The 23044-nt window shown below is 42.8% G+C and overlaps 1 protein-coding gene across 1 annotated transcript in view; it reads right to left on the bottom strand.

Moving 5' to 3' along the window:
- MCTP2 (multiple C2 and transmembrane domain containing 2) overlaps positions 1 to 23044 on the bottom strand; it is a 2216888-nt gene that overhangs the window by 688846 nt on the left and 1504998 nt on the right. The window lies entirely within an intron of this gene.

Here is a 23044-nt window from a genome sequence, read left to right as displayed (position 1 = left end):
ATTGGAAAATACTCCTGAGCACTGTGGAACCAAAGAAAGATCTGCCTCTAGATATCAGATCCAATATGTAGTGACTAATAAAGGTGTGAGGTGATGCCCATGTGGCTGCAGCACAAATATCATCCATAGACATCCTAGCCTGAAAAGCAGTAGAGGTAGACACTGATCGTGTAGAATGAGCCTTCACTTTAAAGGGTAATTCCTTGCCATTTGAAGTATAAATGAAGGAAATGCAACTAGAAATCCATCTGGACAGAGTTACTTTAGAAACTGGAGCCCCAAGTCTATTGTCTGAGAACAAGACAAAGAGTTGATCTGATTTCCTAATATCTTTCGTTCTATGTAAACAGAAATGCAATCAATCGTCTCTGAACATCTAGCTGATGAAACTTAAATTCTTCCCTGTTAAGAGAATTCAGGGAAAAATACAGGCAGCTCAATGGACTGGTTGAGGTTGACAACCGAAGCAACCTTAGGCATAAAGGAAGGATTAGGTCTTAGAGACACCCTGTCCTTGTGAAATACCAAGTAAGGGGGCTAAACCGATAAAGCTTGGAGTTCAGAGACCCACCTAGCTGAAGTGATGGCTATCAAAAAGATTGTCTTCCAAGACAAAAATTTAGTGTCACAAGTTGCTGCGGGCTCAAAAGGAGGCGAGGTAAGCCTCTGTAACACAAAAGTGAGGTCCCATGGCATTACAGGATCAAAGACTGGAGGTTGAAGTAGCATAGTCCATTTCAGAAAAGCCCTACAAAGTCTGTGCGTCATTAGATTGGGTTAATTACCAACATGAAAAGTAGAAATGGCTGCCAACTGCACTTTGATAGTTGCCGCAGCTGATCCCTGGCTGAACAGTTGAGAAAGAAATTCTAAAACTGATGAAATGCGAGCTGTATACGGATTAATCTGCCTTTCAAGAGCCCAAATAGAGAATCTCTTCCACTTACTGGAATAAATCTTCCTAGTAGAAGACTTGTGGGAAGAAGACAGAATATAAACCATCTCCGGGGAAAAATCATGAAGCCTGACTAGGGACGGAATTGGAGCAGCCATGCTGTCAACTTGAGGGTCTGAATGGAGGGATGGAACTGCCCTGACATATGAGTCAACAGATCTGGCTCTGGGTCCAGAATCCACAGATTGTCCATTAGATAAGGGTGGAGAAAAGGAAAACAAATCTGATAAGTCCAGTGTGGTGCAATCAGTATCATCTTGCTTCCCAAGGATTGTGTTTTCTGAATAACCTTCGTTATCAGGGGGACTGCAGGAAGGCATAGAGAAGACCGGCAGGCCAATCGTGAACAAGAGTGCCCCTGGGTGCCTCCCCCTTCAGGGGGAAAAGGGGGAAGTAGCTGCTGCATTTGGCATTGAGGGGGTTGGCAAATAGATCGCAGCAAGGCTGACCCCATCTGGGGAAAATCTGCTCCGCCACTCGTTTAGGGACCACTCGTGAGGCATCAGAATAGCTCTGCTCAGCCTGTCGGCAATCACGTTGGACTTCCCCGGTATGTGCGTTGCCACTAGAAAGCGTCGGGAAGATACTGCCCACTGCCACATTCGAAGTGCCTCTCTGCAAAGGGGATATGACCTGGTTCCTCCCTGTTTGTTCAGATACCATACCACTGATATGATGTCTGAGTGGATTGCAATTGTCCCATGAGGAAGAAAGCCCTGAAGGGCTTGCAACGCTAATAGCACTGCTCCCATCTCTAAGACATTGATATGCAAATGGGTCTCGTGCTCTTGCCATGTGCCTTGGACTGTCCTGCCGAGATAATGCCCCCCCCCCCGATCTGGGAGGCATCCGTGGTCACCGTGGTAACTGAAGTAGGAAGAACGAAAGGCATGCCCGTGTTGAGATTGTTGGTCTGAAGCCACCAGCGCAGATCCTGCTTGCACTTGTCTGCAATCAGAAAAAGATAGGAGAGCGGGAGATGCTGTAGAGACCACTGGGCATAAAGTAGCCACTGAAGAAGCCTCATGTGTTGTCTCACAAGAGGAACTAGCATAATCATGGCAGCCATGGTCCCTAATAACTTGAGGACCACTTTTGCCTTGACCTTGTTTAATGGTAGCAAAGCGCAGACCTGCTGCTGTAAAACCTGAATTCTCTCTTCTGGTAGGAGGGCCCTCATGAGCACCATGTCTAATTCGGCGCCGATAAAGGTAACATGTTGCGAGGGCAACAAGGCAGACTTTTCCCAATTCAGAGCAGCGTCCCTGGTCAGTAGCAGTAGATGCCTGGTGGTGTCAGACAGGAGCCAGTCGTCCAGGTACGGAAACACTTGAAATCCCTGACGTCTCAAGTGAGCCGTTACCACTGCCATTCATTTGGTGAACACCTTTGGGGCTGTGGTGAGACCAAAGTCAGGGAGCAAAACTGAAAATGACTGGCTCCCAGCCGGAAGCATAATTGACTTTTGGATGCCCTGTCCATCTAGATATGGTAGTAAGCATCCTTGAGGTTGATGGAGCACATCCACACATCTTTCCTTAATAACGGGAGAATTGACTGTAACGTGAACACGCAGAACTTGGACTTCTCTACATGAAGGTTCAAATGGCTGAGATCCAAGATGGGTCTCAGGTCCCCTGTTCTTTTCAGCACCAAAAAGAATCTGGAGTAAGTCAATAATCCTACTTGGTCTGAGGGGACAGGCTGGATGGCCCCCTTTAACAGCAACTTTTGTACTTCTAAAGTTGAGGAATCCCTTTGACAGGGTGGAATGTCTGGGATTCTTTTGTTTGGAGGGGGATAAGAAAGAAGGGGAACATGATAACCTCTGGAATTATCTCTAATACCCACTTGTCTTGGGTGATGTCTCGCCAGGCTTCTGGGTATAGAGAAATGCGACCCCCGACTGGCTCCAGAGACACACAGTCGAGCCTCCCCTCAGGATCGCTGGTAGGGAGAACCACAAAAGGAATCGCGGTCCCCCTGGTTACGCGGGCCTCCTCTGCCTCTAGGGTGGTGTCTACCTGAATTTCCACCCCCTCCTCTGCCTCTGGAGGGGGAATCACTCTGTGCATCGTGAAAAAACCTCTGCGACTTTCTGAACCACGTTTTTCCACCCTTCTGGCCCTTGGGGTAAGGTCTAGAAGGCATGGAAAAATGGACTCCCATGGCAGATAGGGTTTTTCATTCCTGCTCGCACCTAGTGAGAGTGTCCTTCGCCTTGGTTCCAAATAAGGATGAACTGTCAAAGGGGGCGTTGGTGAAAGTAGACTTGAAAGCCTCCATGAAGTTGCACAGGCGCATCCAGAAGTGTCTCCTAAGAGAGACTCTGGAACCCGCAGCCCTGCTCGCTCCATTGGCTGCATACGAGATCAGCCTCATGGAGGAGTTGGTAATGGAATTTAGGGTAGACATCTGAGCATTGACTTTTTGAACCACAGCATCAGAAATGTTAACCTGTAGAGAATCTCCCAGCTCTTTTAGGAGATCTCTCTATAGCCATGTAAAATGCGACAAATAGTTCAGCGACCGCAGTGTAAAGGCCGCTGAGGAAACCACACGCTTCCCATACCTGTCCATGGCCCTAGACTCCTTGTTAGGGGGATGGACGGTAGATGAGGTTTCAGCAAGTTCCTTCTTGGTGGCTACTGCCACCACCATGGCATCTACTGGAAAGCCTTTCATAAGAAACCGCTTGTCGGGAGGAGTGGACAAATATTTGTTGGGTCTCCTAGGGACCGGTTCCACAGTGTCTGGAGTTTCCCACATCTTCTGACAAATGAGATCCAGTAGCTCATCGAACGTGGGAGAAACCCAGGAGGCGGAGGGTTGAGACCCTAAGGCCTTCAGGAACACTGACTCCTTCTCAGAAGGGGATTTGGAGGGCCAGTTGCCTCTCTGACTCAAGATTTCCAGGATATCTGACAAATAGATATCTTCAGAAGATGACCTGGGGGACCCTTTTGACTCCTCAAGGTCAGTGTCAGACGTGAGAGATTCATCTTGGGAGTCAATGTGCTTCATCTTGCACACTCTCTTTCTGGGGGGCTCCTCAGGTAAAAACTCTGGGGAGACCTCAGAAAGTTGGGGACCACTCATGGAGGTATCCTGAGGCCTTTGGTCTCCACTGTCCATGGATAGAGGGTGATTCAAGACTGATACCGGTGCTGGAGGGGGCAGAGTGTTGGTGCCGTAAGATGCAGCTGATGACCTGGCCAGCACGCTCCTCATGACCTCGAAAGCTGAACGCCCCGGCTCCAAAGGTCGACTGACTGTGGAAGATACGGTAGTAGGCCTCAGAGCTGAACACATGAGGTCCGAAGCTGATGTCGGACCCAAGATCACCCAAGCCGAAGCACTGAGAGGAAGGCTAGAAGCCAAAGAAGATCAATCCGTGACCTCCCTCTCAGGTCCGACTGGTGAACCAAGAATCCTGGACCCCATGGACGGCGCTGATGGGGTCAGATGGGAGATCGGAGCCGAGAGGCTAGAGGGGGCTACTGTAACTGACCTCACGGCATCTGACGGAACCGACAGCTCTAGCTCCGAAAGCCGAGAAAGGCTCGGAGGAGGAACAGCCAAAGAGGAGGGGAGGATGGGCTCTGGGGCCAACTGGGCCAGAACTGAAAACAATTTAGCCAGCACTGATGACTGGAGCAGTTTCTGCACCACTGTATCAACATCGTCATCAGAGAGGGTCCGAGAGGACCTAGAGGATAAGGTCGGAGATCTGGATCTCTCTACATTGGGAGACCTATGAGATGGAGAAACCGGTCGAGGAACTGGAGACCGGCTCCGAACTAGAATCTCTGTCACTGGCTCTGAGATGCTGGGAGCTGATGTCGACATAGTCGGTGTACTGCCTTCTGTTGGCACAGAAGCCAATGGAGCCGAAGAAGTAACAGTAGTTTTAACGATTTTTTCTGGCAGCTCCGAGGAAACTGACAGAGCCGGAGAGTGCTTTTTTTACGATTTTTCTCTCATTTCTTGTCGGTTTGGAAGGACAGGATCTGGAACTAGAAGATCTCTCCAAGTTTTCTTCAAAGGAAGGTTTCAGTAGTCCTTTTAAGATAAGCTTGTTCTTCCTCTCTTGCAGTACACGAGGACTGAAAGCATGGCAGAACAAGCAGGATTCTTGGAGATGAATAGCACCCAAGCAGTACACGCACACTGAGCGGCCATCAGTTAATGACATCTTGTAACTACATTCTACACACTTTTTAAAGCCCGAAGGCCTGTGTTCTTTGGGATCTTTAGACATGCTGACAAGAAAACTCCACACACCACACAGGGGAAAACAGGAACACCTTTGCACCAAAAAACAAACACAGAAGGCGCAGGAAACTAGAGCCTCTAACTGAAACGGCCTAGACCACTGACAACCACAAGGAGGACTAGGTCCTCTAATTTAAATGGGCCTAGCCCAGGAAACAAGAGACTAACACAACAGAAAACAACAAAACACCAACAAATAGGAAAACTACCACTGGACAGAAGGGAAAACAAGGTCCTCTGACTGAAAAAAACAGGCCTAGCCCGTGGAGACAAGGGGCAAACGGGATACCAAAAGGCCAACGGAACCGGCCACACAACCAGCAGAACAACACACACAAGGTAGCTATGAAAATAGCTTTTTGGTCAACAATTTGTTTGAATTTAAAAGAAAAATTATACTTAGCCACGGCCAAGAGCGAGACCACGTCTGACCGTAATGAGCAGCAAATGAGATCTGGGATGGGCACGTTGCAGTATGGGATACTTCTTAGCCACGAGCCAATTAAAGACTTCGAGCTAGAGTATGGCTGAGTCGGGGCCGAGTCAGAGCCGAGGTTCGGCTCCGAACCCAAGGGTAAGAATGTAGGTGAGATTGGACTACATAACATCAACAGAATTCAGTATATATCTGCTGCTGTTGTAAGTCCCACAAACAGATTCATGCACCTTCTGGTTTTCCTAAACATAAGTTTAACATTGTATAAATACCTATTTTCTTCTCCTATGCCTCTAAAAGGTGTGAAATCTGAACACATACGTAATGGGTACTATCAACAAACAGAAGGGCAGTTTGTGATATGTTCAGCTGCAAGCAGTAATTATAAAATACAATACATGCAAGATTTGAAGGTGGTGTTGTTTTATTAGTAATAATGCAGTTTCATTAGCAAAGGTGGCCTCCAGTTCTCAATCATAAAAGACAACGTTAAGTCTTTGTTCTGAATGCAATGCACTCATTTATTTAAGGATTGTTTGCAGTGTTTAAACTACCATTTGTCTCTGATGAAATATAGGGTTACATCTGGGTAAAAGTGAAAATGGTCAGAATGTAAAATATGAGATCAAATTTACAGTCATCTCAGGACTTCATGTGAAGAACTATGAGTATGATTTAAAAAGTTTGTCTCAGAGTTATTTTATCAAATCACCTTCTGGGACAGAAGTGCACATAAACAATGACATCAGCTATCAGTCACTAAAGCAATATTTAATTCATTCTTCAGTAAAGCAATATTTAATTAATTCTTCAATGAACATACAAAATAGATTTACTTTGCTGCAGAGAACTTATTTGGTGAAAAGCAAAATCTCTTTTGGTGGTACACTGTCCACATTGGATTAAGGAAAAGTGTTGTGCTGAGAGGCAACTGATGACATTAGTGCAATACAATGTGCCACACACTCCACAAAATGTTTATTACTCCTGAACAATTTATTAAAACTATTTAAAATATTTTTATAAGTAAATAAACTGTATGGAACTCTTTTTTTTCAGTCCGCAGTGCAAGATCAATGCAGCCTCATTTTCACCTGAGCACACAACCCATCAGTGAAGCTGCAGTACTGTTTGATCTCTTTATAAACAGTTCAGCAGAGCACAGATAACAGTCTGTCCACTGTGTGTGTAGGTGTACCATTTTTCTGATCTTTTCAGTCTGCTAAAGTGCTATAATCACTGAAAGCACCTTGCATAATCATATTGGACATAATTACTTCCTTTTTAGTGTGGGGAAATTACCCAAATTTTCCACTTTTTACAGACTAGCATTTATGAATCTAGCCATATTAAGTAACACCAGATAAGTTATCATCTATGGAGGGGGTCACAGTGATTCAATGATGTCACCATCCAGTTGTATACGTGCCATTTTTCCCTGTAGGGGCGATTCTAAATGTAATACATGCAGCATGCTGATTACACTATGAAACTAGAAAAAATACTTTTGTGATACAAAGTTTCATACACAAGCACATCACGTAATTTACTATTTATTAGCTAACTTAGCGCTGCAACACACAAACCATCCTGCAAAACCATTTGAAAGCAGCTAAAACCTTTTTAAGTTAACACACATCTCACTGCTACACAGAATTCAGAATAGAAATAAACAATTAACTTTTTAAGATAACACACCTCTTACTACGACGCAAACATAACTCAGAAGAGAAGAAAATATTTACAAATAGTCAAATACCACTGATCTGCTACACATATAATGTAGTCACAACAACACTACATTGAAAACCTACTTACTAACAAGGCTTGAAAGTTGTAATGTATCTCACACCACTACATAAATGTCAGCCAAGACTGAATTTCACCAGATTTCAAACTTGTTGGCAAGCCCACATAGTAAATCAACAGAAATGGGGATAAAACCAGAAATAAACATCACAAACTCAATGATATTGGTTAAATATTAGAAATGCTTATTTTAGAAACTTAACAGAACAAGAATTACTGTGCATTTAAATAGAAGTCTGTTGTGGTATGAACTACCATTATTTTCTGGTTATCTACCATCTTTTCTACACTGATTTTAGAAGGCAAGCAGCAACATTTTAAAACAAATCTGTGGTGTCCCAAAAATTCAGAGACTATACAGAGACATGAAGTCTGTTAGTCACATTGCGCCGCTACAATATAAATGGCAGTATTACAAAGAATTACAATCAGGAGTCCAGTCATAGTCATTTGTTATGCATTCCAGAGTGGATGCACAACATTCACCTCAAAAGTGAACTGAATTCAAGAATCCATTTCTTGAACATCTAACAGCTATGCTACAACTGGACTAAATTTCTGTTTTTTCACAATTTTCTTCTCTGTTTTAACTGGTAAAAGCTATAAAGAAGCAGTAAGATGCAACAGTTTACTGACCACTGTATATTATTTAATTTTACTCAGTTTATGGGCATGTAAGAAAAGAACTGCATGACAGTAAGGTCCATCTTTAAAGTACCTGGTACATGCCAGGCTTGTCCACAATGTTTCCCTAGCTACTGAGGAACTTAAAAGTACTTCCAATTATACTGTTCACTCAGGAGAAGTTTAGATGGTAGTGTCCCAGGTCCAAAGCCAATCCAGGTATGATATGCACAAACTTCCAGGGATACCAAACCTCAACTAGTGGTGTCCTGGACTTTGCTTGAGTACACCCTTTTCCACAATTTTATCTTACTTTCGGAAGCCAACCATATTTCCCTTAGCCAGTATCTCTTATGCAATAAATGAACAAATTTCCCCAACATGACCCTGAATAAATATCCATATACTAATAAAAACTCAACAATTCCTATCAATATGCACATAATTATAACCAGTTCCCCTTACTCAATCTATATTTTTACATTATAACAATAATGCTCCTTCCCACCATGCTTATCCCATGCTGCCTCCTAGCATGTTACTCACCTCCCAAACCTCTACTAACATTTATTTCCTTTGTCCATTACTTCTCACTCATAATGTCATCCTTATATAACTTAAAAATATACAATTCAAAAAATTCTCTACTTTAACCAAGCAACAACCTCCAACGTACAGTATACTCCTAAAATTACATTTCCATAAAGTTTACTGTACGATATCTACATTTACATTTCAAAGTGCTTCCATTAATCGCCTTCCAACTACCATCATTCAAATCTCAGCTGGTACACACTCCATTCTTACCCCTCATACTTAGCTAGTAACTTCCCCAAATCCAAACACCCTAGTAACATATTATCTGCCATTCATCACTCCAACAATTACACACTTACATTTTTTATTATTAACATTCACAGTATTACTAACAAGATCTCAGAATTGCATGGTTAGGTTGCTACCCACACTCTTGACGTCATTGCTATCACCGAAACCAAACTTAAACCTTACACTAATCCTAATCCTTTTCTTCCTCGATGCTATAGTATCATTAGAACTGCACAAATAAAAAAGGAGTAGAAGTAGTTCTAATGTACCCAGTTCAAGTAAATGTCATAACTTATTCATATAAATTTATCCACTTTCTCTAATGCAGAAATCCTAGTCAGCCAATGAAGTTAGCCAAAACATATCACTTTGCCTACTCTCTCAATAATAGAAGATATCACCCTCATGATATCATCCAATAACAACCAAGAAACCTTTCATACTTAGTAATTTTAACAGTGACTGGAATGTCATCAGTCAATTCCTCTCCAATGTTAATCAATTTGGTTTTACTCAGCTTGTCAACTCTCCCACGAGATTTACCATATCCACCAATAAATATAGTACCCTGACTGGATTCTAACAGACACAAATACAAAATAATAGAAACAGGTACCCTCCCAGGCAGTTTAAGTGACCAGCCCACTTTTGCCATTCAGCAATGAACAAACAAGCACAAATCCTCCCAATTTACTTACATTAGGAATGTAAAAATCTATTACACTAATGTCTTCATCTATTCATTACCATGAAGTAATTGGACTGCATTTAGATATCTTCCACTCTGCCAACTTTCTTACCATTCACCTGCCCCAGCAAGAAAGGAAAAGGACCAAGTGTAACCAAGCTCCTTGGATAAAATCAGAAACTAAAAACATAATGAGACAAAGAGATAAGGCTTGGAAAATATGGCATACAAACAAAAATCACTCCACATTCCTGACTTATAAGCAACTCCATACTCTCTGCAGAAACTTACCCTAGCCAACAAAAGAAACTATTACATTTCTCTTCAAAAATCCTAAAGCTCTAACTCTGTGTCTTTCTGGACCTCCATCAACAATTTCCTTAAACTAGGGAAAATATCCCAGCCTAGGCAATGTCCTTATTGACTAACCAGGCTATATCCTTTAGATTCAAATCCATTTCAAACACACTGTTGCTGCACTAACATATCATCTGCAACTAAATTACCCACCCACCCCACCTGAACTAACAAATCCATTGTCCTCCACCTTACAGACAATTCAGACTAAAATTATTAAACAGCTTGTTGCCAAATGTAAGCCCTTTGCACTGGACCTTGATAGTCTTCCTACTGAAGTTTGCAACTATACCACTCTCCTACCCAACATCTATACTAACTGCTGTTGAAGCGACTGTTCCCACATTATGAACACAATCATTCATTCTCCTCCTTCACAAAGGTGACAGTTCTATATAAATGCAGAAATGTTGCCCTACTGCCATCCTATCACCACTAAAAATCCTAGAAAAGTGCATCTAGTCTCATTTTTTTCAATTCCTTCTAACAATATTCTCTCACCCACTCAACATGGATTTCATCCCTACCATAGTAGAATTACAGCCCTGTTATCCTTCATTTAACACTACCTACCAAAAAAAAGAAACAGTCAAATTTCACAGCTGCTAACACCAAAAACTTTCAACTAGAGATCATCTCCCAAACCAAATTTCAAGCAGGTATTAGCTTAGATGATTAATTACCTAACATTTGATAGTCAGAACATAATAAAACACACAAAATTAAAGTCTTCTGAGCACAGTCTCTAACTTTCGCACTGTATAGTCCCACATAAATAGTTACTTCTTGCCCATCTACTCCAAACTTCTCCTACTCATACAAATAAATTATGTACTTACCATAACATTCTATCTGTGTTGTCCATTTTCATTCTTCCTCAACTGATGGATTTTGATCCAATCCTCGGAGATGACTTGGCCATTACTAAAGCTTGTGGCAACCAAAAACTCTCAAGCTTCTCCCTTACTCATAATGCACCAACCCTAATTTACCTCAGATCTTGTTTGCTGATTTAACATGCATAAATGCAGGAGATATAAAATTGCATGTACTCACTACAGAAAGAAACTATATCTGAAGCTCAATATAATGACAATTATGTCCCTCTAACAGCTCATTCTTCCAGAAGTTTGTAAATAGAAAGGATGGGGGCTGGTGGGCAGGAAGAACAAAAATGGACAACACAGACGGAATGTTATGGTAAGTACATAACTTCTTTATCTGATGTTGTCAATTTTCATTCTATCTCCAACCACCTATAATCCTGGGTGGACTCTAAGGAAGGATATCTCTGAGCACAGTTGAACCAAATGATGCTCTACCCATGGAGACCAGATCCAGTTTGTAACGAGTAATAAAAGTAATGGGAGTAGCCCAAGTTGCTGTTGTACATATATCATCCATGAATGTTCTGAAAAGAAAAACTGAAGAAGTTGTCATAGACCTAGTGGAGTGAGTTTGTGCTGGTTGTGGTAAAGAAATACCCAGTTTGTTATATATATAAATGAAATACAATCAATTAGCCATCTGAATAAAGTTACTTTTGCTACTGGTTTTCCCAATTTCACTTCTGCAAAGGAAACAACTGGTTTGTTTTTCTGATGTCATTTGTTCTTTGTAGGTAAAAATGTAATTGTCTGTGAACATCCAATAAATGTAACATGTATTCACCCTTGTTTGTAAAATTAGGGAAGTATACTGACAAATTAATGAACTGGCTGATATTAGATTCTGACACCACCTTGGGAAAGAAGGAGGCATTGGTTGATGGCATCATTCCATCTTTGTGAAAGATCAAGTATGGAGTTTTTGAAGATGAGGCTTGAATCTCTGAAATTCGTCTGGCAGATGTAATGGCTACTAGAAAAGCAGTTTTCCAAGTAAGACACTTAAGGTCACATTTAGCTGCTGGTTCAAATGGGGAATGTATTAGAGCTTGCAGTACCAGACTGAGATCCCACGGGGGAGTAGGGTCCTTAAACTGAGGTCTCAAAAGTAGAGTGCCTCACAAGAAAGCTCTGCAAAATTTGTTTGAGGCTAATGAACAACTTTTGAATCCAATATGCAAATTTGATATTGCTGCTAACTGAACTTTAGTGGTTGAGGAACTAACCTTTCTTTAAAAACTAAGGCTAAAAACTTAAGTATGTTATGTACTGGAGCTGAAAATGGCTCAATATAATTTTTTTGTGTCCAGTAAACAAATCATTTCCATTTACTTGTATAAAGTTTTTTTTTGTTGAAGGCTTATGGGAAAATAAAAGAATATATCATACAGAGGAAGACAGTATTGGTTGTCTGGCCATTAACAGAATTGGAGAAACCAAGCCTTCAGCCTGAGACTTGATATGTCGGGATGGATCATGCCTGTCGGGTGAGATACGAGATCTGGAGTTAGATCCAGGATTCAAGGTTGGTGAGGTAAGGCCAAAGGAAGGAATATCAAATCTTTCGAGGCCAGTATGGTGCAATGAGGATGACTTTGCTCTTTAACCTGATGACTTTCTGTAGAAATTTTAGAATTCATGGGATTAGTGGGTAGGCATAAAGTAGACCGAGGCCAGTTGTGAAGTAGAGCATCCCTGGATGATTCCCCGTGTGGAGAGATTAGGGCAAAAATAGAGGCTGCATTTGTTGTCTAGGGGAGAAGCAAAAAGACCGCAGCAAGGTTGGTTCCATCGATTTAAAATCATTTTCGTCATTTTCTTGTTGAGAGACCACTAGTGAGGTAGAAGAATGCACCTGCTCAGTATGTTTGCTATCACACTGGACTTCCCCAGATTGTGCGTTGCTATGAGTAAGCAGTTAGACGAGATTCCCCACTGACACACACTGAGTGCTAATTGACACAAGGGGCATGATTTGGTCCCTTCCTTGTTTGTTAATGCACCGAACTACTGAAATATTGTCTGTTTGAAATGCAATCGTCCCCGAAGGGAGAACATCTTGGAAGGCCTGCAATGCTAAAAGCACTGCTCTCATCTCTAGGACATTGATATGCAAGTTGGGCTCTTTGAAGGACCAAATGCCTTGGGCTGTGTTCCCAAGAAAATGACCCCCCCATCCCGACTGGGAAGTGTCCATGGTCACTATGGCCCTGAGCTGAGGGGGAATGAATGGATAGCCTTGCAGAACCTTAATCTGACTAAATCCACTACCTGAGATCTCTTGTGCATGTCTGAGTAATTCAAATCATCGTTGGCATGGACTGGTAAAGTATTGACCACTGTGTTGCTAGCATCCCTTGGAGAATCCTCATGTACAATCTGGCTAAAGGTACTACTGTTATCGCCACTGACACTGATCCTAGAGCTTGAAGGATGAAGAGGGCTGAAATCTTGGAAATACAGATTAATTTCCTGCTCTGTGATGTTATTGTCTGAACCTTGAAGGAGGCAGTAAAGTTATCATTGACTTTGTGTTGAAAACTACTCCTAAGAATTCCAAATTTTGAGTTGGTTCCAGCTGAGTCTTATCATAGTCTGGGGTTATTCGCAGATGAGAACAAGTCTGGAGAACCAGATCTCTTGCCTGTATCAACTGATGCCTGATCAGGATGGCAATGAGTCAGTCTTCTAGGTATGGAAACATCTGGAATCCCTGCAGTTTCAAGTAAGCTACTACTACTGCCCTACATTTAGTGAACACCCTGGGGGCTGTAGTGAGACCAAAGGCAGAACTCTGAATTGGTGATGACTGGCTGCCAGATGGAAGTGTGAGTACCTACTGGATCATCTGTTCATCTTTATGTGATAGTACACATCATGAAAGTCTGTCAAGGACATCCAGTTGTCCTTGCCCAGAAAAGAAAGAATGGAGTGAACCATGACCATCTGAAACTTTGTGTGCCAAAATGACTTGTTCAAGTTGCTGACATCCTAAATTGGTCTCCAGTCCCCTATTTTCTTTTGCGCTAAAAAGAACCTTGAGTAAGTTCCGGATTCTATCTGGCCTGGTGGAACCTCTTGGATGACTCTTTTTTCTAGCAGCTTTTATATTAGAATTGCTGCTTCTTCCCTCTGATTGGGTGGAACATCAGGGATTTTCCTTGAGATTGGAGGTGTAAGGGAAAAGGGTATTATATAGCCTTTGGAGGTATCTTTTGTTATGTCTAACAAGGCTGTTTGGTGCAGGAGTAACTGACCCCCAACTACCTCCAAAGGTGAGCAATTGGGCCTCCTTTCAGGACTGCTGTTAGGGTCTGTCCAAGAAAGAATCTTTGAACCCCCCTGACCAAAGGGCACAGCTCTGAAGTGACTGGCTACCAGCCAGAAGCAAAGATACTCCCTGAAGCATGAGTCTATCTTTATCTGAATATCTGTCAAGCACATCCAGTCACTCCCCCTCAGAAAGGGTAGAACAGACTGTACCGTAACCATCTTGAATTTAATTTTCTTTACAAAAGTGTTTTGGTAACTTATATCCAAAATTGTTCCGAAGTCCCCAGTTTTCTTTGGCCCTTAAAAGAATCTTGCATAAATTCTGGATCCTCTTTGGTCTGGTGGAATGTCTTGGATGACTCAATTGACTCGGAGTATCTTTATTTCTGAAGCTGCTAATTCCTTTTGAGAGGGTGGAACATTGGGAAGTCTTTTTGGGGCTGAAGGTACAGTATGAATGGGGATGAAATAGCCCCCAGTTATTATCCCCTGCACCCATTTGTCTTGAATGATAGACATCTAGGTTTTTGGTGCAGGGATAGGTGCCTCTGACTGCCTCCAGAGTGCATAATTTGGACAAGTGTTCATTAGAGTTGAAAATACTTCTCAGAGACTTCTCAGAGTATGGTCCTCTGAAGCCTTGATTCTGTGGACCACCTCGGCGATATCCATTACAAGAGCCCCCCATGACACGGGGGCTGTCTCCAGATGTGTCAGGTGAGAAAGTACAGTTGTGTAAGAATTTATCATAACAGTAGATGTCCTTCTCTTCACTGTTGCAGTACTCCTTATAATAGGGATTTCCTGCCAAGGGCAGCCCGACATACGGCCAGTATACCAAAACCTTTAGGTTGCTTAAGGTATGCCGTATGTCACACATATGCTCTCCATGTACAGCATAGGGCATAAAGGGGATATCTGGACGTACTATCCTCAAACCCGAGAGCCTCAGTAGGAATGCCAGTCCAAGCAGTAGAGAGGTAACAAGAACATCCAGAAGAGAAAAGAGCCAGGAGGAGGGAGGGAGTAAATACTGCATAGGAAAGAGAAGAACATCTACCATTATGTTAAGTTATTACACAACTGTACCATATCCTTCTATTTCACTGTTGCAGTAATCCTTACAATAGGGAAAATGCAAAAGCTCAGGAAGAAGAAAGGGAGGAAGAAGGACCAGCAGAGCTTTCTAGGAACTCGTGAAGAATGGTTTTAGCAAAGCCAGCTCTACCACTGGATATCACATCCAACTTACAGTGCTTGGTAAACATACACACAGAAGTCCAGGTAGCTGCCTCAATAATAGAGTTAGTATCCAAACCCTTGGAAAAAGCATCAGAAGAAGCCACAGCCTTAACAGAAGAAGAAAAGCTCTTGCCATGAAAGGAATAAACATAAATGGCTTTAGAAATCCAAGAAGAAATAGTTTGCTTGGAAACAGCTAATCCTAAGGATCTAGGATGTAAGGAAACAAACAGCTGATCAGATTTACAAAAATTCTTAGTCTTATCCAAATAAAATCTGAGTTCTCTATGCACACCAAAGTGTGCAGTGCATTCTCAGTAGTAGATTGTGGAGAAGGGAAAAAGTGGGCAAATGAATAGGCAGATTAAGAGACAATTAATTCACCACTTTGCGCATAAAAGAAGGATTAGTACAAAGGGAAACCTTGTCCTTATAGAACATTGAAAAAGGAGGACAAGCCATAAGGCTTTAAAGCTCAGACACCTGTCTGGCAGAAGTAAGGGCTAACAGAAGTACAGTCTTCCGAGAACAATGTTGTAAGGAAGCTGAAGCTGGAAGCTCAAAAGGAGCCTGAGTATATTTTTCCAAAACAAAATTTAGATCCCAGGGAAGAGGGATAGGCTTCCTGGGAGGTCTCTTAGAAAGGATACCTTTAGGAAACTGTTCAGCCTGAAATCTAGAAGCTACAGGAGGTGATACAGGCAGACAAACAGAAATAGTTGGGCTTTAACAGAATAAGCAAACCCAGCATTCAGCAGTTCACACAGATAAGACAGAGCAACAGGAACATCCACAGAAACTAGATGCAAGTTATGAGAAAGACACCAAACAGAAAACCTCTTCCATTTAGATAAGTAAGATTTCCTAGTTGTGTGCTTCCAGCAGGTCTCTAAGCATGTCCTCAGAAAAAAAGTTGTGTGTATGGAATCAAAATCCTATCACTCATGGTGTCAGTTGAATAGTGGACAGGTGGGGATGGATGAGAGATCCCTTGTCTTGTGTGAGTAGGCCCACCCTGTGAGGTAACTTGTGATGATTACCCTTGGCTAAATGCAGAAGAAGAGGGAACCAATGATATCTGTGCCAAAAGAGTGTCACCAGCAAGATTTTGGGAGCATCCTGTTCTATGTTTTGAACATAACTTCTGAAATGAGAGGAAGGGGAGGGAAGGATAAACATCCCCTTCCAGGAAAAAGAGAGGATGTCCATCTTCCAGACCAGAGGACATTGGACTCTGGCACAAAATAAGAGGAATTTGTCTGTTCAGAGAGGAGGCAAAAAGATCTACTTGATGTGTACCCCACTGGTAGACAAAGACCAGAGACACATCCCTGTGAAGCATCCACTCAATATTCTGACCTAAGGGAATGTAAACTGCCTAAAGTGTCACGTGATACTGGATAGCTAGTTCCCACACTAGAACTGCCAACCGGCATAGGAAATATTATCTTGTCCCTCTTGCTTGCTGACATACCATATCATTGTAGCACTGCCTATAAACACCTTGAGAGGCCCTTAGGATAAGAGAGGGTGAAATGCTTGAAAGGCCAGCAGAAGAGCTCTCATCTCTTTGATACTGATGTGATCTTTCCTTTGTTGAGGCGACCAAGGACCCTGTAAACTTTACAGAGCCAACGGATGCTCCCCATCCCACATCTAAAGCATCTATGAACAACTCCTGAGAAGGAAGAGGGGGGTTGAAATGGGAGCCCTGGACTGTCAAGTAACCGTTGAATCCACCAGTGAAATTCCACCTTGAGGCATGGAAGAAGAGGTTGAAAGAAGGAAATGAGAGTTAATGCCTTGAGAGGAAGCAGGGATGCCAGCAATCCGGATCCTGCACTCTATTAATTCATGATCCTGTGAAGGAGACAGAAAGGACTTTTGGAAATGTATAGTGAACCCTAGGCTCTGCAAGAGAGAAATGGCAAAGTAAAGATGCTGCAGTAGGATCTCTGTAGATGATGCCTGAAAAAGGACATCATCTAAATAAGGAAAGACCTGTATTCCTCTTAGCCTGCAAAAAGCAATCACAGGAGCGAGGCATTTGGTGAATACTTTGGAGCAGTAATAGGCCAAAGGAGAAAGCAGAGAACTGAAAAAGCCAACAAGCAACAGAGAAATATAAAAGCTTCATGAAATGGGGATGAATAGTGATGTGAAGATAAGCATCTTTGAGATCCTGAGACACTAGAAAAGCCTGAGCAAGCAGCATAGGGATCAAAGTCTGAAGGGACAACATCCAAAAGGAAGGGAACATTAGAAAGGTGTTTAGGTGAGAGAGATCCAGAATGGGCCTCCACGATTTTACTTTTCTGGGGTCCAAGAATATTCTGGAGTAAAACCCCTTCCCTCTTTGAGAAACTGGAACTGCCTGAAGGGTTCACTGAGACAAAAGATCCTGAAGCACTCCTGGAAAAAATGCCAATTGTTCCTGAGGGGGCAAGGAATGCCCAAGAAAGAAGGAAGAGATTTCCAGATCATGTACTACCCTAGGCAGACAATGCACAGAACCTAGGAATCATAAGTGATCTTTAAACAAATTGGAAGGGATAGTGAAACAGAAAAGGGAATCTGGCTGAGAAGAACAGGATAGTCAAACAGCACCTGCTTTGGCAGGAAAAGGACATTTCTATGTCACAGGAGTCTGGGTAGCTTTGGCAAGAGAAGCTCTTTTACCACCCTTTTTACCCTTGGGAGGAGGACAAGACTGCTTACAAATAAAGGCCAACTTATTAAGGTAATTCCTTTGAAACTTAGGCACAGGAAAGACAAAAACATGTTTCAATTCCTGAAAAGCCTTGCTCTTATCCTGAAGAGACTTAAATCAGTAGCCGCTGCAAGAAATAAGTTTTTGTTATCCAGAGGGGCATCCATTAACTTAGCTTTAATATCATCAGGCAAAGGCTGAAGCTGAAACCAGGAACATTTCCTCATAACAGAACCAAAATCAGCAGCTCTAGAAGAAGCATCTGCTGCATCACAACTGCACTTAATAGAATGATGAGCCACCTTAGATGAATTCCTAACAAGTGGAGAGCAGAAGTCCTACCCTCAGAATCAGAAAGTTCAGAAATTACCTGACAAGCCTGAGAAAGAAGAGCCAAAATATATCACGTCATATGGGTCTGATAATTGACAGCACTAAAAGCAAGGGTAGCTGAGGTATAAACCCTTCTTACCTAGCCTTTCAATAAATCTGCTGTCTTTATCAGACAGAAGTAACTTTGTAGAAGACAGTAACTGAAATGGATGCCACAGGCACTACAGAGGAGTCAGCAGAAGGACATTTATAGAGAAATTTGGAATAATTGGGCACCCTGTAAAACTCATGTTTTTTTTCAGGGCAGGGGGGTTGGGAGTTTAGAGCCTGAGATGCAGTAGAAACACTTCCAACAAGGCATACATCACAAGAGGAACAGCAAAAGATCTAGCACAGTCTATTTACAGAAGCTTGTACCTCTGGAAATTGTGCCTCCAAACAAAATCTCTTCAAAAGGAGTGTCAAGAGAAGTATACTCATTGGTAAGATCAGACCATAAACAAATTTCCCTTGACATCCATATCCCGTCCCCACCCCCAGCCAAGGAAATTGCTGTAAAGAATTTCTCAAAAGCCAACTTTGCACTTCTCAAGACTGAGGTGGAATCCTTCAAAGCCCCTGGGCCAGAGGATAATACAGTCCAATCCACAGATTCCTTTACAAATGCATTCTATGAGCACCTGCAGGAATGCATGGATCGTGCTATCCCAAATAAAACCAAAACTCACTCCTCCAAAAACAGGAGACCAGTCTAGTGGACCCCGGCCATAAATAAGCTATACAACAGAAGGAGAAAGCTACTACATGACAGAGCAAAATCCCATAAAGGGAAGGCATCTCTGATCAGCATTAGCAAGAAACTTCGATCCCTCATAAAATCATCAAAGGCCAGCTTCGAAAGAAAAATTGCCCTAGACACTAAAGATAATCACAAGGCCTTCTTTAGTTATGTCAGGAACATGGGAGGAAACTCCCAGATATGCTCTGAATTGTTGCATAACGGTACAAAATATACCGAACCTACAGACATAGCCAACATCCTGGCAGACAGATTCAGTGCAAACTTCTCCCCCCCAAAGGAGCAAATGCCTATCCCAACTGAATGTAACCTACTTGACATCACAGATGAAAGCTGCCCTCTCCAAAGCAAAAAACACAGCATCTATGGGACCGGACGGTGTCCCAGGCTGCGTCTTACATGAGCTCCAAGAAGAACTGAACCCTCACATTAAGTCACTGTTCAAACTTAGCCTTACTTACAGGATATGTACCCAAAGAATGGCGTATAGCTACAGTGGTCCCACTCCACAAAGGTGGTGCCACAACGGACCCCGGAAACTATCGCCCCATAAGCCTGACTAGTCTGGTCTATAAAGCTATGGAGCGTATTATCATGGAACTCATAAACAATGACATTGGGAGCCTCCAGACACTGGACGCTACCCAATTTGGCTTTGTTAAAGGCAGATCTTGCCTTTTAAACCTAGTTGATTTCTTTGAAACAGTTACTAAAGTCATAGATGACGGCAAGGTAGTCCACACAGCCTACCTGGACCTCGCAAAAGCCTTCGACACAATACCCTACTCGGCCATCATAAATAAGCTTACCAGCTTAAATATCAACCCCTATATCACAAGATGGGTTGCAAACTGGCTCAGGGATAGAACCCACATGGTCAGAATCGCAGGTGCCATGTCCGAATCCAAACCAGTTACAAGTGGCATCCCACAGGGCTCAGTTCTGGGACCACTCTTGTTCGGTATATACTTATCTGAGGTTCAGGCTAACACGGGGGTATTATGGCTGACAAAGTTCGCAGATGACTGCAAACTGGGGGCCATAATCGAATCTCCAGCTGACACAAGCATCCTCCAAAAGGATCTCACAGAGACGGATGCTTGGTGCCAGAGCCACGGCCTCAAGCTAAATGCTAAAAAGTGCATAGTCATCCCCTTTGGGAAAAACAAGGTGCCCACAAATTACCACATAGGTGGTAATCCATTAAGTATGGAAGAAGTAATTAGAGATTCGGGGACCAACGTAGATAGTAATCTCTCCTTTGATAATCACTTTGCCAAAGTGGTTAGAAAGACCTTCTATATAGCCCACCTTATCACGAAAGGGTTCGCATCTAGATCAAGAGAGGTCATTGTGCCCCGCTACTCGTCTCTCATCAGACCCATAATTGAATACAAAGCCCCTTTTGGGATGTACCTTACCCGACACCTGCAGCAATTGGAGAGACCCCAAAAGTACCTCACCAAGAGGATCATGGGCTACAAACAAATGTCCTATGCAGCTCGACTAAAGAAACTCCAGCTCTACTCAGTTGCTTACCACCTACTCAGAGGCGATCTATGCCTGACGTACAAAGTCATGTCAAACCCAGAATTAATGGACATGCTCCACCTCAAAAAATCCAAGTCCCTTAGAGCTACACGCTCCAGGGACCTAAACCTCAGCACAAAAATAAATAGAACATGCTGGAGGGACAGATTAATTTCCCAGAGGCTCCCCTCACTCTGGAATAGAATTCCAATTCATGTTAGACATAGCCCCTCGCTGACCCTCTTCAAGCGAAATCTGGACGCGTGGATGGGAAATTGCAAATTCACCCCTGGGATCTCTTCTGTGTCCCTGCCAAACAGAGGCACAGTAAACTAATCTTAAAAGGGTACCTTCTGTGACCTACTTTACAGAGGCACAGTAGGCTAATCTAATAGGGAGGCGGAAGCCAAATACACTCTGGCTAGGCTTATAAATGCCCTAGGGCAGATAGCCTAGTACCTACCTATGAACTCCTTTTTCTCAGAACTACAGTCTAAGGAAGAAGGAATATGGGAAGAATAAGCACGGGATTCCTCATCAGCCTTTTGAGGAGAGTAGGGGACCAAGGTGGAGCAGGAACATCAGGGCATTAAACAACTCCTGAGTGAAATTCCGCCTTTAACTCTGAGGATCCTTAGGAGCAGGAGAAGCACGTTTTGTTTTCTTTTTCTTATTTAATGGAATGCCCTCCTTAGAAAATTTAAAAGGCTCAGACCCTGGAAGGCATTTGACAATGGTAGTCAGTACTTCTTCCCTAACCAAAATCTGAGGAACACCCCTAGGCTCTTAAGTAATAATCAGCAGCGGCTCCCCTTGAGCATCTGAAGCAGACATCTACACGGCCTCCAGGGACATGCATGAAGTCAGATCCATGCTGACCATCAAAGTAGTTGCAGTAAAGGAATCTAATGACAAAGCAGAGTGGTCCTCCGGACTTTTACTAGCCTCAGGAGAGATGGCTGGCAATCGGACCTAGATTTATTTACCTTCTTCTTCGCAGACAGTTGACACTCACAGCGGGAAGTTCATTCTATAGTGTCTTTTGCTAGAAGCTTAATACATTGGTTCTCTAAGTACAAGGCCAAAGAGGAATGTCAAGTATGCAGAGTCTTTGGGATGATAGCCTAACAAATGGTATAGCATGTATGGTTGTGGGAAGCACCAAGACAAAATAAACACTGCTTGTGAAAATCTTTATGAGAATCTGTCTCCTGCACTGGTATTTACCCTTTCTGCATGACATGAACTTCACAAGCAACAAAACAAAAGGAAAAAAATTAAGAGCAAAAACCCTAACAAGACACTGATCTGAAAACACATAGGTGAACCAGCAAACAAAGCAGGCATTCAGACCGATGATCAATAGATGGCATTCGGACTGGTGGCAAAGAAGTTATAAGAATTGTACGTCCGGACGTCACCTGTATGCCCTACACTGTATGTGGGGTGTACCTTAAACAACCTAAAGGCTTTGGAATACTGGCAGAACATCAAGCCACCCTTGGCAGGGGATCCCTACTGTAAGGAATTTTGCAACAGTGAAATGGAAGGATATTCCCTGTGACTTACAGAACCAAACTTTCTTGCCCCCATTTTGATTCCTGGAAAAGATCATTTGAGGGTGTAGAAAATTTGATTCCTATTGCAGAAAGGGATTCCTGGAGACAATATGTTTAATCCTGGGACCAAGATCCATCATGGGGGTATTCACAAAGGAAGTCTTGATGTCTGCCACAGAGTTGCACAGCTTCATCAAGGCATGTCTCCTAATGAGTATGCCAGTACCAGCTGCTCTACAAGCACCCTCCATAGCACTGGAGATAAGGTGTGCAGAGATACTGAACAAAGACTGAAGGATTGTCAACTGTGTATCAATGGATTTCCTATGATCCATAGATATGGTCCACGAGAGAGATTTGGAGATTTCTTTTGTCAAATATCTCTGAACCTGTGTAATATGTGCTAAATAATTTAAATCTGTCACTGAGAAAGTGGATGAGGTGCATAGCTTCCTAAATCTGTCCAATGCATGAGACTCAGTTTGTTGGATGGTCAAAGGAACTCTTCTGCCAGCTCATTCTTGGTGGCTGCCACCACCACCATAGAATCTACAGCAAGTCCTTGGTCCAACGCGCATGGTCTTTTGGGGGCAACTAGAAATTTGTCTGGTTTCTTGGGAATAGGTTTCACTGTGTCCAGTTCCTTACAAGCCTTCTTGGAGATCAGGTCATTCATTTACATACATACATACAAATGTTTCAAGCACGGGCATTAATGCCCATCTAGCTTGCCAATATA

This window comes from Protopterus annectens, chromosome 8.part1 (genome assembly GCF_019279795.1).
Source record: "Protopterus annectens isolate FY-2018-M chromosome 8.part1, PAN1.0, whole genome shotgun sequence".
Lineage (NCBI taxonomy): Eukaryota > Metazoa > Chordata > Ceratodontiformes > Protopteridae > Protopterus > Protopterus annectens.
This window is presented reverse-complemented; position numbering and strand designations above follow the sequence as displayed.